Source organism: Salmo trutta, chromosome 15, assembly GCF_901001165.1.
Source record: "Salmo trutta chromosome 15, fSalTru1.1, whole genome shotgun sequence".
NCBI lineage: Eukaryota > Metazoa > Chordata > Actinopteri > Salmoniformes > Salmonidae > Salmo > Salmo trutta.
Genome location: NC_042971.1, coordinates 22,325,553 through 22,341,251, shown reverse-complemented (window position 1 = coordinate 22,341,251; position 15,699 = coordinate 22,325,553). Strand labels below are relative to the sequence as shown.

General features: G+C 43.1%; 1 pseudogene; it reads right to left on the bottom strand.

Annotated features, from left to right (window-relative positions):
• The window catches only part of LOC115149637 (unconventional myosin-VIIa-like), an 81,151-nt pseudogene that overhangs the window by 45,240 nt on the left and 20,212 nt on the right, over positions 1–15,699 (bottom strand).

The window sequence follows — 15,699 nt, the reverse complement described above, 5'->3', positions numbered from 1 at the left end:
AGCATTTCACAGTAAGGTCTACCCTTGTTGTATTCTGCACATGTGACAAATAAAGTTTGATTTGATCAGATTTAAATTTTGCCCTTCTTGCCTTACTTTAGCCCTGTTGCCTTGCTTTGTGTCTGTGTGTATCTCTGTGTGTATGCATATGAGTAGTGTAGCATCTTACCTCTGCCCTGAGTATCTGGGTAATCCTCCGTGCGATCATGCCCCGGGCGTATGCCTGGATGGTGATCACCGCATGCAGCTGCTTCCAAAAGGACCGCCTCACCATGAAACCACGGCAACGGGCCTGTATTTGAGTGACGCACGTCCTGGCCAATTGGTAGGTGACAAAGAGTTTTCTTGATCTATAGAGGGCTTGGAGGCGCAGGAAGCCGACCCTCATCTGGAGAGGAGACGCCAACAAGACTCTCAAACCCCAATATAACATTCTAATAACATAACTACACCAATATAACACAACTATAACGTTACAGAAACATAGCTACAACCCATAATTCAGTAACTGTGGGACGTTCTTTTAAGGAACGTCCATTGAGGGACTACGTCCATTGAGGGACTAAATGTCATTCCTGCCCAGGGATACGTCCAAGTGAACCATCCAGGAAATGGACGGTTGTGAAATGTCAGTAATCATGGATATAGAGGAACTCACCGCACTGTAGTCTTTCCTGCACCGATAGCCGCGCCACATCTTCTGAATGCGTGTCACTGACCTCCTCACCCTCAGGAAGTTAGTCCTGGAAAACACACAGGGGGAGGGAGGGGAGAGATGCATATGGAAACATATTATATAATACTGTAGCTCTCAAACAACATTTGTGAATTGAAATGTCCAGACAATTCAACGGTAGTATCTGAATTAGATCTATGAGGAACAAGTTAAACATTGTCCCTAAGTACAATATGGATAAACAAAAATCTTAAAATTGAAGAGGATCCTTCACCGAATTCCCACTCCACCACCACCGCATGTCCCCTTCCCCCCCCCTTCTCACCCTCCCTCTTGCCCCTCCCCCTTTCTCTATTCCCTCCTTCCTCACCTCTCCTTCATTCCTCTTACAGCCTTTTGGATGAGGATGACCCTGTCAGTGATGGCCTTGTCCCTGTCTATCTCCAGCTGCATGTCATGGTGGTCCTGAGACGGAGAGGGAGAGCGGTGGGAGGTGGGAGCGAAAGAGAGAGAGTGCACTGTTTATTTTATCGTAATATGTGTAATAATGTAGGTGAAAATATGATACTATGTCAATTTGCAATCAATGAAATCTAGTCACCTTAAGAAAGATCTTGGTCTTCCCAATCTCCCAGTCGCCATCTCGTCCAAGAACAGCCTCCACTATCTTCTGACACGTCCCCCTCAGGTCCTCCTATGAGAAAACACCAGGGAATGAATGACACCTCTCTGAACTAATAGCCATCTTGAAGTAGAGAAACAGAACATAGTAATATAATCGAAAGTGACAGAAGGGTTGTGTTCATTAGGACAGAAAACAGATGTTCTAAAACGTTTTGGAACAGAAAACAAGCGTTTCTTATTGGAAATGTCCAGCAGGCCCTCGTTTCAGTCTGTTTTTTTTTCTTGTTTGGTGCCTAATGAACAGGGCCCAGCTCTGCTAACCTGTCTGTTGGCAGGTTTGACTCCGGGCATGAGGACACGGTAACGGTCTACGAACTCTCCGAAGGTGTATCTGATGGGGTAACCGGCGCGTCTGATACGAATGGTCTCCATCATCCCAGAGTACCTCAGCTGACGCACACACAGCTCCCTGTCAAACAGCTAGATGGACAGACACACAGACAGAGTTAAAGAGAACAGCTGTAAGGGAATGGTAAACGAACATCGGGACACACACACACACACACACACACACACAGGCACGCAATCACACACACAATCACATGCACACCCACAGGCATGTACACACACACAGGCAAATACACCCCCACCCGCATACACAGGCAAATACACCCCCACACACCCTTTTATACTAGTGTGTTCGTCAGGTTGGACTCACCGTTGGTTTCTTGAGCTCGTTGGGTTTGATGCAGCGGACAAAGAAAGGCTGACATACATTGAGGGTTCTCATCAGCAGCTCCAGAGAAAGAACTGGCTACTCAGAGTAGGGGATCGCTTCCTGGTCTCCATACCCTGGCAACACACACACACACACACACACACACACACAGAGCAATGTATTTGTAATTTTAACAACCTGACCCTGACACTTTGTTTGCTAATCTGAGGGATGGGGCTGGGAAAAATTCAACCACTCTAAAATTCATAGGCCGAGCTATGGATGAAAGGATTGACATGTATAAGTCTTATTCTTCAAGTATACCACAAATTGAAATGACAAGTGAACAACAGCACCTGCAAATAGGCTACCAGTGCGGCAAGTGCCACTGGTTGCTGGTAAGCTTTTTTGACTTGGACATACATTTATTCCAACACATGCTAACCTGGAGTTACCTTTCTAATAGGCTATGCTAGAGATTACACTTCCTCTTCCAATTCTAATGTGGGGAGGTCAAAATAATGAAAAGCTATCTACCAAATCTATTCATTTTAAAAATGTTGATTTTATTTTTTAACCTTTATTTAACTAGGCAAATCAGTTAAGAACAAATTCTTATTCATAACGACGGCCTACCAAAAGGCCTCCTGCGGGGACGGGGGCTTAAAAATACAAATATAGGACAAAACACACATCACGACAAGAGAGACACCACAACACTACATAAAGAGAGACCTAAGACAACAACATAGCATGGCAGCAACACATGACAACATGGTAGCAGCACAAAACATGGTACAAACATTGGGCACAGAAAACAGCACAAAGGCAAGAAAGTAGAGACAACAAAACATCACACGAAGCTGCCACAGCTGTCAGTAAGAGTGTCCCTCATTGAGTCTTTGACTGAAGAGATGTGTGCACTTTGGGGACCTTTAACAGAATGTGACTGGCAGAATGGTGTTGTATGTGGAGGGTGAGGGCTGCAGTAGGTATCTCAGATAGGGGGGAGTGAGGCCTAAGAGGGTTTTATTAATAAGCATCAACCAGTGGGTTTTGCGACGGGTATACAGAGATGACCAGTTTACAGAGGAATATAGAGTGCAGTGATGTGTCCTATAAGGAGCATTGGTGGCAAATCTGATGGCCGAATGGTAAAGAACATCTAGCCGCTCGAGAGCACCCTTACCTACCGATCTATAAATTATGTATCCGTAATCTAGCACTGGTGGGATGGTCATCTGAATCGGGGTTAGTTTGGCAGCTGGGGTGAAAGAGGAGCGATTACGATAGAGGAAACTAAGTTTAGATTTAACTTTAGCCTGCAGCTTTGATATGTGCTGAGAGAAGGACAGTGTACCGTCTAGCCATACTCCCAAGTACTTGTATGAGGTGACTACCTCAAGCTCTAAACCCTCAGAGGTAGTAATAACACCTGTGAGAAGAGGGGCATTATTCTTACCAAACCACATGACTTTTGTTTTGGAGGTGTTCAGAACAAGGTTAAGGGTAGAGAAAGCTTGTTGGACACTAAGAAAGCTGTGCTGTAAAGAGTTTAACAGAAAATCCGGGGAGGAACCAGCTGACTATAAGACTATCATCTGCACATAAATGGATGATAGCTTCCTTCTGCCTGAGCCATGTTGTTGATGTAAATTGAGAAGAGCGTGAGGCCTAGGATCAAGCCCTGGGGTACTCCCTTGGTTACAGGCAGTGGCTAAGACAGCAGATGTTCTGACTTTATACACTGCACTCAGAGCGGTAGGTAGCAAACCAGGCCAAAGACCCCTCAGAGACACCAATACTCCTTTGCCGGCCCACAAGAATGGACTGGTCTACTGTATCAAAAGCTTTGGCCAAGTCAATAAGAATAGCAGCACAACATTGCTTAGAATCAAGGGCAATGGTGACATCATTTAGGACCTTTGTTGCAGTGACATATCCATAACCTGAGCTGATTCCAGATTTCATACCAGAGAGAGAGAGAATACTATAGACATCAAGAAGGCCAGTCAGTTGATAATTTATTAGATTTTCCAACACTTTTGATAAACAGGGCAAAATAGAAATTAGCCTATAACAGTTAAGATCAGCTTGATCTCCCCCTTTAAAATAAAGGATCCACAGTGGCTACCTTCCAAGCAATGGGAACCTCTCCAGAGAGGAGAGACAGGTTAAAAAGGTCAGAGATAGGCTCTGCGATGATAGGGGCTGCAACTTTAAAGAAGGATCTAAACCATCTGACCCAGATTTGGGGGGTCAAATTTAAGGAGCTCCTTTAGAACCTCTGGCTCAGTGACTGCCTGAAGGGAGAGGTGAAAAAGAGAGAGGAGCATCGGGGCTAGTCGCATTAGAAGGGGTGGGAGATGAGGAAATGTTGGGCGGCCATCGACTTCCGGATAGCTTGCACTTATTTCTCATTTTGCCTGAATGAGAGCCAGTCAGCCTGAGTATGCATGTGCCGAGCTTTTCGCAAAATGGGATTCTTGAGGTGGAGTAACTCTGCCAGATCATGGTCGAACCAGGGACTGAACCTGTTTTTAATTCTCATTTTCTTAATGGGGACATGTTTGTTAACAATACCCCTGAAAATATCAAAAAAGAAGGTCCAAGCATCTTCGACAGAGGGGATCAAGCTGATTCTATACCATTTTACAGAGGTCAGTTATTGAAGGACGGCTTGATCTCCTTGCCATTATCTGATAAGACAAGACATGCACATTTCGTTTTTTGATAACATATGATGGGGTCCCTGGGTTGCCGGTTTAACTGGGAGGGGGGTCACTGGGCAAGAAAAGGTTGAAGACCCCTGGTGTAAACTCTAAACACAACTCTAAATCACAGTATTTATCAAATACTGGGTTCGGACCCCCTGCTGGGTTGTGGCCAGTTCCTGCTAGGTTGCAGTGACAAATGACGTGGTCACAGGTTAAAAAAAATATTTGGGAATCACTGTTTTAATATTAGTACCACTGGGGTGAAGACTGAAAAGAAAGAGGGACAGAAAAAGGTTTGAGTTCCAGAGGATGGATGGATGATAGAGGGGAGTTTTGGGAGAAACACAAGATACACAAGGTTTATTGGCAGCAGTGAGATCTGGATTTACCCAGGGATGTGTATAAACCCTGGATGACTGACAGGGTGCGTAGCCATCTTGGTACTCCTCTTCCATAGTAAAAAAAGTTTTTGGAAGCAATATAAATGCATTTATTAATGTCTACATTCTGTTTTGACACTTATTCTATTACAGACACCTTAATGCATATTTTTTAAATATATGCGAGCTAAAAATATATATATATATATTTTGGAGATGACTACTAATGTTACTGTCCCCACTACAACAACAAAAAAAATACTTAAATACATGTTATTTTGTTCTTGAAACATTTAACTGAAATGCTGTATAATTCCATTTGTTCCTATGGAGGACTGCTCCTACTTGGGAGTGCCAATATGGCCAACCGGTTGCTTCAAAGCCTCTCAATGGACAATGCATAGCATCAGCAATCCAGGGTTTATATACAGAATTGTTTTACCACAGAAGGAATGGCCGTTGTTTACCTTCGGAGGAGTGGTGGGCGGCAGATAGCAACACAGAAACTGGGGTCAGACAGAACACAACCAAAACGAGAGAAAGAGATGAAGAGAGGCATGGCTAATACCACCGCTCCCCTAATGCTAAGGGAAAAAACAGTAGTAGGAATAGTAAAGAAAAGTAAGAATTGAGAGTGATCGCTTGATGACATCATCACTGGGAGACAGAAAACTTCCGACTATAGGTCACAAAAGCTGTCATTACCATAGAAAAATAAGTGGGTACACTTTTAAAATGGCTACCGGTCCACCCATTACAGACCTGTTGACTTGAACGGGGAGGCACGGTCTAGTTATTGTATTTATATAGTCTAAACCTTCTCTGGAATTCCACCATCGTGACCTACAGCCTTTCTCCCTTATGCTAAGTGGACACAGCCTGGTGGAGTGAGGAGGGAAAATACATTCAAGGCGTCATCGTAACATCATCACTATGTGACCACCAGACACGTCATCTCTCACCATGGCGACGTCAGCCTGGAAGATCTGCTTGATGAACTTGTTCTTGGAGGAGTGGACCAGCTGGATAATGTCAGTGTGGAGGCTGTCACGATTCTTCTCCAGGAAGCCTGAAACACACAGGAGTCAGCCACGTCCAATCCCAAACAAACCCCTAGCCCCGGCCCCTTAACCAAGCACTTGTGGAGATATGATAGGTGTAAATAATCAGATGGCATATCCTCTCTGATCTTCACAAGTGCCTAGGGTGTAAGGGGCTAGGAGTTGATTTGATATGGAGCATATGAACAACTTATAGACTTGCTGGAGTTCAATACCTTGTCTTCTGACCATGAACCTACCTATTGAATCCAACCAAGTCCTACTACATGGAGAATCAGGGACTTTATTATGTGATTGCAATGAATTTGTTTGAGTGTGAAGCCAATGCCTTACAATAGGCCTACCTCTGGTCTCGTAGTGGACCACCCCAGCAAAGTGCTGGATGCCAAACTGGGTCTCGTAGGTGTTCTTAGGGGGGTGGTAGTTGGTGTTGAGTTTGTGCTGGGAATTTAGTTTATACAGCATGGTAGACTCTGTTCCCTGAGAGACATAAAGAGAAAAAACATTAAGGCTGCGTCTGAAATTATACCCTATTCACTATATGGTTCCGCTATAGCTTAGTTGGTAGAGCATGGCACTTGTAACGGCAAGATGGTGGTCCCAGGAATTGAACCCACTAGTACAAAAATTGTATGCATGCATGACTAAGTTACTTTGGGTAAAAGCAGCTGCTAAATGGCATATACAGTATTATTATTATTATAATAAAGGGGGCATAGGATTAGGGTGCTAATTCAGACCAAAAACAATTCAATAGCACTTTTTTAACCCACTCGGGGGCAAAGGCATAGTTGTTGTGCAATACAGGGATCCTCTCTGCATGTCTCTTCGATAATTTGTCACAAAAACCGGTCCCTCGGTACAGAGTTTTAAATAAACTTTCAGCTCCTCCAACTGTCCATCCCCTCTCACAACACCTAAACACAAATATGCATATTGATTTACATAACATGGTAAATTGCCAAATTGGTACTGTACCTTGGGGAACTTGCTCTCCTCGTCTATGAGAGATATGATGTTCATGGTTTATTGGCGATCATGTCCAGGGCATCCTGGTTGTCAGTGAACTCGATGTGCTGCCAGTTGATGTCCTCTAGGTTGTACTCCTCCTGCTCCAGCTTGAACACATGCCTCACAAAGAACTGCTGCAGGTTCTCGTTGCACAGCTGCTCAAAGCTTCAGGGAAGAAGAAACATAGCCGGTTAGTCAACAGCCAATCAATTTAGGGGTGTGGCTATCCTTACTTTGATGGTAAAATTTGTCCAGGTGTGGTTATTTGTGTGTACGTCTGTGATTCTCGCTGGCAAAATGTATCCACAGCTGCTCAAATCTACTGGGAAGGAATGTAGCGAGAGCCAGTCCCTAGACAGCCATTAGAGTATAAAGCCATGCAGTGAGCATGTCAACCGCACAAATCAACGAAAGAGGCTGTCGCAATTGTCTGACTTTAGTCGGGCTCATACCATTGTCATCAAATTTTCCAGAGAATGGAAATCATAACAATTATGTCATTTCGTGTTCCATATACAACATCCCCTAAATATAAAAACAAAGCTTTTAGACTTTTGAATTTGAACCAAATGGCTACAACATCACCTCCATCAGAGATGTGACAGTGGACAGGTCTGGAGATCGCACCACCACGCAGGCATCCAGGTTGTCATAGCAACGGGCTGTTGGAGTGCATGTGTTATAAAGGGGGATAAAAGGGGGAAAGCAAGTCATTTAGCCAAGAAATTTTGCCAAGTGCATTTTTAACTTCTAACTCAATTGCTAACTTGTCGTCAGGTGCCAGTTTAGGCTGACTACCCCTCAATAAACCTCTCGCAAAATTCACTAAGTGAGAACAAGACAGGGCTTAACAACTAACACAAACATTCCGATGACTCTTTGGCATCACTGCTCTAGATAGATAGATACTGTACTATGTCAGGGATGGGCAATTGGCGGCCCGCGGATGCCCTCAGAGCCATAAAAGAAAACAAGAATTAGTCGGGGTCTCAAGTTAGAATAGTAGAATACACAAGGTGCAATTTCAACATTTTCTCTACACACCATGGCAAAATGTGTAGAATTGCAGGAAATTAGCTGTAAAACAGAAAAACGTTCCTCTCTGCCCCATGGCAAAATGTGTAGAATGGAACGAAATGAACTCTTAAAGTTGAAAGATTTCTCTCAACTGTCAAGAGGGGTATAAACGTAGGTACGCAGATCAACTGAGTTCAGATTTTTTTGTGGCTCCCACCCCCATCAAAGGCCCTTCCCTGATCTATGTAGTGTGTGTTCATGCCAGTGTTGGTTCCTAATATCGCCTCACTTTTTGCTGCTCCAACATGTAATCGTCAATAACGCTTTAATATTAATTTAAAAAATATATATAAAAAAAAACGCTTGTGGGCAGGGCTCCAAATTAACATTTTTAATTGGTAGCACTGGTTAGGATCACCATATGAAATTTATGAACACGGAAAGGAGATTTTTGGAATTCATTGAGATACAGCATATTTTGGGCCTAATGAATTCTAGCTACTTTTGAAGCACATGTTGTGCCCTAGAACCTAATATGTAACACTATAAATGCATGAGCTTATTATAAAAAGTAAAAATGTTGATACGAATAACTGTCATTGAAATTACAAAGTAATGTGTGGAATATTAGGTTTCTACATTGTGTAAAAACACTATTTTCCTATTGAGATGCATTACATTTACAATTGTACACTGTCTCTTTAAAAACGTCAGGTTTGTGACGACAACATGCAAGAGGTCGTCATTCATTCATTGCTATGATCATTGATCTCCTGGTTTTTTTCTTCATAATTGCACAGCGCTCCCAAAATAAAACTCCTGGCCTAACAAGCTAAATATTTTGTTGCATATGCGACCAGATTAGTCATTTTAGGGCCCTGCTTGTGGGCGCAGCAAACAGTGCATGAACGCAAGCCTTTTTTCCCTACAGTTGCTTCTCTCTGCCTAGCTCCTGTGCCAAATTGAAAGTCATTGTATTGTGCAACAACTCTTTCCAAAATGGCCACCTCAGCTCACCCTCGTAGCGCAATTTGCCAATGTGCAGGATGGCCGCCAGTAGTTTGGATATCTCCCAGTTCTCTGTCTCTGTGAACATCAGCACCTTCATGGCCGACAGGATGCTTGAGTACTCCTTCAGGTTGTTACGGCTGTCACACTTCGTACAGTTCCCGTGGATAGGGACACACACACACACACATATGCATAGGTATTCCTATACGCTGGGAGCTATACACACGCGCAAGGACAGAAGGATGCACGTAGGGCAATTTGCGGTGACAATTTTACTGCCCCAACAACAGTCATGACCGCAGTAAAATTCCACATGACCGTTGAGTCACGTAATCTCCTCGTATGCACTCTGGACATGCTTGGTGGTACCCAACTCGCTAACGACCATCAGGTCGCTAAAGGCCTGGTACTCAGGGCTCTATTGTCCCTCTAACCACTCTGATATCAATGCAAATGTCGTCGAAAATCACATCCAACACTTATCATCAAAACAGTATGTGCTTTTAAACTCACCTCACTGTGATTGATCAATTTGAAGAAAGAAGTTCAACAGCAGGTTGAAACTGAGTGGAAAACGTGGATGTTGTTTCAAAGCCAAACACAAAGAAATGGACAGCGCTTTCTAAGGTGATGATTAATTCAAAACACCCATATGCATATTAGGGCTTATACATATGCATAGACATATACTGTATAAGCCAAGCCTGAAAAAAAATACTGAATTAATATAATGATTGTGTAGTTATACAATACAAAACCAACCGCATATTACGCATGTTTAAAAAAAAACGTTTTCAAGATGTTTACATAATTCACCTAGCCTATACTAAAAAATGTATCAAAATTATAGTAATCGCCTTTGAGTGTGGACTGTATTATTATGCATACTGGATGGACTGGTTACCTTGTGCTACGCTCCAAACCTATCCACGAATCTGGGAGAGAACGTATAGGCCTAGGCGATGCTGTTGGTTCATTGATTGTGCAGGGCGGCTTACGGAGTTGGCCTAAAATTATTGTGAATTTGTATTTGATTTTGAATAGCCTAGTAATAGGAAATGTTTTATATTTTCATAATAAATAGGCTGACCATTACCTTTAACAGAATATCTCAGCACTGTTCCAACTTCCCTCCATTCCTTTCTCGAGCAAGCAGAGGGAGGGGCTGTCAATAACAGTTCATTAATTAAATATGTTACTATCGATGTTCCCAAACAGAGTTCACTTGATTTCTCAAATGAAGCACTGGGTAGTTGCAAAAACAGGGTTGGAGAACCCATGGCATACAGAGCTTGGGCGAGAGGCTGCACGCTCATCAAACAGCCCTGCATGGCTTAAGCCAAACTGTAGGATCACTACTCATGGTCTGGAAGGTGTTTACTTCACCCCTGTACTAGTTCCAGGGGAAGGCACGCACGTCCTACATCTGTCTAGCTGTCTTTCAAGAACTCTTTGAAGAATGCATTCCAAGTTCAGCTTTTCCTACACAGCTTCTGTGATTCTAGCCTCGTTACAAACCATAAGCAAACCCTAAAACTGTCCCTGGGGCAGTTTGTAGTGAGTGTATCTCCACATTCTACACATGTGCCTTGCCATGTAACACTCGGACAAGTTGGCCTAGGCAGAGACAGACACCAAGCATCCTAGCTATTAAATGTCAGTGCTGAGTGGATGTAGTGAGTCTCACAGAATTCAATAGGACACTAGAATGGACATTGGCATCCAGGAAACACAACTACAAGACAACAATCTTGGTCTGTTTTTTTTCTTCTCAATTAGACTGGTTTGTAATTTGACCAAGATGGCTGCCATTAATAGCCCATTCTAGTGTCTCATCTCTATGTTGAGTCTAACCTTCCAGTATGGGGTTGGCCTCCAGGACCTGTTTCTCTATCCAGGAGTGTTGTCCACTGATGGCTGCCAGGAACTGCAGGATCAACTTGGTGCTCTCCGTCTTACCGGCCCCAGACTCACCACTGAGGAACACAGGAGGAGATACAATATTTTTCTGTACAGAGGCAGACAAGCAGACAGACAGGCAAACACCCATGCAGGCACGCAGGCGCGTGCGCACACACACACACAGAAACTCAAACACATGTACACTTAAATAGAGGAACACAACACACACAACAATACAATACACTAACCTGATGATACAGCACTGGTCCTTGTTGTTCCTCTGCATGTTGAAGTAGCAGTTGTCTGCGATGGCAAAGATGTGAGGTGGCATCTCCCCAATCTTCTTATTGGTGTACATGCGGATATGGTCCGGTGTATAGATGGGCAGCAGCTGGTAAGGGTTTACTGCCACCAGAATTGACCCTGTGTAAGTCTGAAGGCAAAGGTCAAAGTCAAAAGGTGAAATGGTCAAGGGTCATGCCAAGAACAGGGCAACAATGTCATCCGTGAGGCTTTCGCTTGATTTGTCGCTAGCGATGCCATGATTTATTGCTTTCTTTCACTGTGATTGTGATTAGGGTAGTCACTAGGCTTGTGATCACTGAGATAATGTGTTTTAAGCCTGATGACAACTGATCATTTAAATTAGAGCTACAAAATCATTGGAAGTTCAAGTCCTTGAACTGAATTTAGGCTGAAAAATCACCTTAATCTGCATAATCTAGACATTCTAATCAGTCATAATAGCCCATGATTTGTTGCACCTCCAAGCCCAGGCCAAAGCGCTGTTGCGTTCGAAAGGCCCTAAAGGCTCATGTGTGTTTGACATTTACGCTTCGGTGGTCAAAGCACACTTAACAAGCTGGATCAAAGGTTAATCCTGAAGCAGAGGCCAGCCTTCAGCCTAGCAGAGATTATAGCCATTCATTGATGCTAGCAGAAGTGCTAGCATTAATGTCATGGGCTAGCCTGGGCTAGCTTGTTAGCATGTTGCTTGTTTGCTTAAATCATCATTTTTTGTTTTCTTCTGTAGTTTGTACTCACCTTTCCCCCACAATTTGTCTATGCAGAGAAATAGGGAGGGAGATGAAGAGGAAGAGTGAGAGGAAAGAACCATAATAGTTGATGAGGGACCGACTGGGAGACACACACACACAGGGGCTGGGTCTCAATACTCTATAACAGCTTCCTTAACCCCCAGTACCACAATGTACTGGACACGTTTCCATCATGTGTCCTGCCAGAGCAGTGATACTGGAGGAAAGGACATGAGGAGAGGAAATTGTTTCAAACTGTTGAGACACAGCCAGGCAGGTAAACTAAGGAACCAGCGGGGGTTGTGGCCAGGGGAAGAGTGGAAGAACATAACCAATATGCCAGCATAACCATATAAGAAAGTAAGTAAAATAACCACACAGACAAATCCTATAACAGTTCATCATACATCAACAACATGAGCTACACGTCACTAAACAAGGTCACTATGTTTTATAGAATACGTTCTAAACTACACTTCCTTGTTATTTGAAGGACTCATACAATATCAAATGATGGTCCTGTAGTGGTAACAAAAGCGAGCAGACAGTGCTGCAGGGGGGCTCACATAGATGACACACTCATGTAGCGGATGAGCAGGTTGCGCAGGATCCCGGCCTCGTTGAGGTCCCCCAGACGGATCATATCCTCCACCCCGTGGACGGAGGTGGGATGCATGGGCTTAATATTGGTGGAATTCTGGGGCAAGATCCAGTGCTCCTGATGGGGGAACAGTTATAGTCACAGCCATTGAGGAACTATGGTGTCAGTCTACTGTGTGTCCATGTCGGTTTGTTAGATCAAGTAAAGGCCCTGTTTGAATCCTTCCTTCCTTCCTTGAAGTAATCACTGATATAACATGACTGGATAGGTGTAAGCAAGCTTTCCATGGCATTACTTTCAATTATGTCATGTAATGATAACTTCAAGGAAAGGAGGAATGAGAGATGCATTTCAGGAGTATTCGAACAAGGCCAACGTCTTGTTACATCAACGTCGCGTCAATGTTTTGTCAAAGTATTGTCACCGTCTTGTAAGGTCTTGTCAATGTCTCATCATGTCTTGTCATTGTCAACTTTTGTGTGGACTCACCCTCCCCTCGTCGTCCAGCACCTGGATCTGTCCCGAGTCACAGAGCTTGACCACGGCTCCCACCGGGACGACGAACTCCCGGCCCGTCTTGAGGTCCAACCAGACATAGTCCCCCTGGAACGCAACCACAAATACAACCAGTGGTCAGGAAGGAATTCTCAGAAAACTCATTCAACAATTGAATCTGCTAGATCTTTTCGAGAGCTGCAGTCCCATGCAGAGATTTTCACACAAGTTGAATACACTACATTTGCCATTCCAATATGTTAAGAATATGATTTCAATATATTGTCTAATAGGGGTGGGTCTAGCTCTGGTCCAGGACGTGATTTTCATGTTTTCTTAAGCCCCACGTTACGCCCTGGACTTGTTGTCAATATACTTGCAAATTTAAAATGCATTTCAAACCACATTTGTTTGTATTTACTGAAGTACATACTTGATGAGAATGTGATTACATTACAATAGTAATATAATAAAATTCACTAGTAACGTCTCACTCTGCCAACAGACTCAAAAGTCTGGTCTAAGGTCACATTAAATAGTGGAGCAATATCACACTTAATCAAATCAAATTGTATTAGTCACATGCCCCTAATACAACAGGTGTAAGACCTTACAGTGAAATGCTTACTTACGAACCCCCTAACCAACAATGCAGCTTAAAAAAAAGATGAATAAGAAATAATAGTAACAAGTAATTAAAGAGCAGCAGTAAAATAACAATAGTGAGACTATATAGGGGGGGGGGGGGGGGGGTACCGGTACAGAGTCAATGCACCTCATAATCCCTCCTGACACAATAGTATTTTTACTACATCAAAGTTATTTTCTGTGCCCTTCCTAAAATAACCAAGAAGTTCAATCCAAATAAAATAAAGTATGCTTTAGTCTTGCATGAAATAGGTTGGCTAATTTGAAGGCTGCCAGTCTGTCCAATAAGGGAAATTAAGTTGATGTAGGCTTAGCCTCGTCCAACTGCAGACTTTATAGGAAGTGATGTAACGTATCACTTGCTGCTAGGAGGAGGTGGGGCAGTTTCGAGAAGGTTTGAATATTTTGAAAATGCATCCTTCCCTCCTTCTGTCCTTGTTATCACTACTCTAAATTATGATTGGTGAAAGCAAGGCCTATGCCACAAACCTCCCATGGCAAATCGGTGATTACTTCAATGTTTGGGAGGCAAAGTAAACAGAAACAGAACCTGATAAGAGGGCTGGTTGAGCAGCCTACTGTAAATCCCTGCTGTCAATCAAGGTGAGATTAGGAAATCAGCCCCAGTCAGAGAATGGGTTTGGTCACATTTTAGTGTTAAGCTGCCATGTTTTTATTGTCCCCCACATTGAAATCGAAGAGGGGACTGTGGATCTGTCTACGTCCGTTAGTACGTTAGTGACATATATCTCAGACAGCACTGGCCTGATTTTGACAAAACTTGGGTGAATGATACCATAGAGATCTGGCATTTACAAAATAACCCTGATTGGCCCAAGTCGGGAGCTATAGTAATTAACAGAAATGTGTTAGTCACACGTGATATCTCAATTGGGCCAAGGAGGCATTGTGGGTGGGGGACGACGTGTTTACTGTTGTTTTGTTTTAACATGCTGGACACACCCTTACCGCGCTGTTATTCCATCTCTCACAAACCACCCAACCACGTGTAGATCCAATGAACCGGAAAACAACACATTTAGGAACGAATCAATCAAAAAAGCACCATTAATTTTGTCAAAAATATTAGTTTTGCTCTACACCAAAACATGTCTATGCTCGTATTGAGTCAAGTTTTTTTCTATCATTGCAAACAAAGTTTCAATGAGTAAATGAAACCAAATGTGCATTGCTTTAAGAATGACTTTGACTCTCCAAAACCCGGTTACCAGCTTTGCTAGAAAATATACATAAAATATTGCATTGCAAAACCAAATTGAGGTGAAACGTCCATGTCACTATCCCTCCGTCTAGACAACACAGATGTCTTACTGAGGGCATGAGATGCATGATTTATGGCTAGGCTCTTGACATTGAGGTAGCTTACTCGTTAAAGGGATAGTTCAGAGATTTGACATATTTTATTATTTGTATCCTTACCTTGAAAGCAGTCTATGGACAACAAGTGACAGCAATCCACATTTTATTTTTGTTAAACTAGCCACTCCAAACAAAAAATGTAATCAATGAACTATCCCTTTAAAAACCTGGATAAAGTGATGTTTAAAGTTCCACAAAGCCTGTCTGACTAATGATGGGAGACTGAGGGTGTCTGTTATCTCATGCTATGTTTGATATTTTAACGTGTCACAACAGATATCACTGTGTCCTCTGATGGGCCAGCTGATAACACAACATAGCCCCTGTCCTTTTAGCATTTAAATTAAGTCTCACCTGCAAAGGTCGTCCACAGGGTGTGTGTGTGTGTGTGTGTGAGTATGTTTGAAAGAGAGAACGAGTG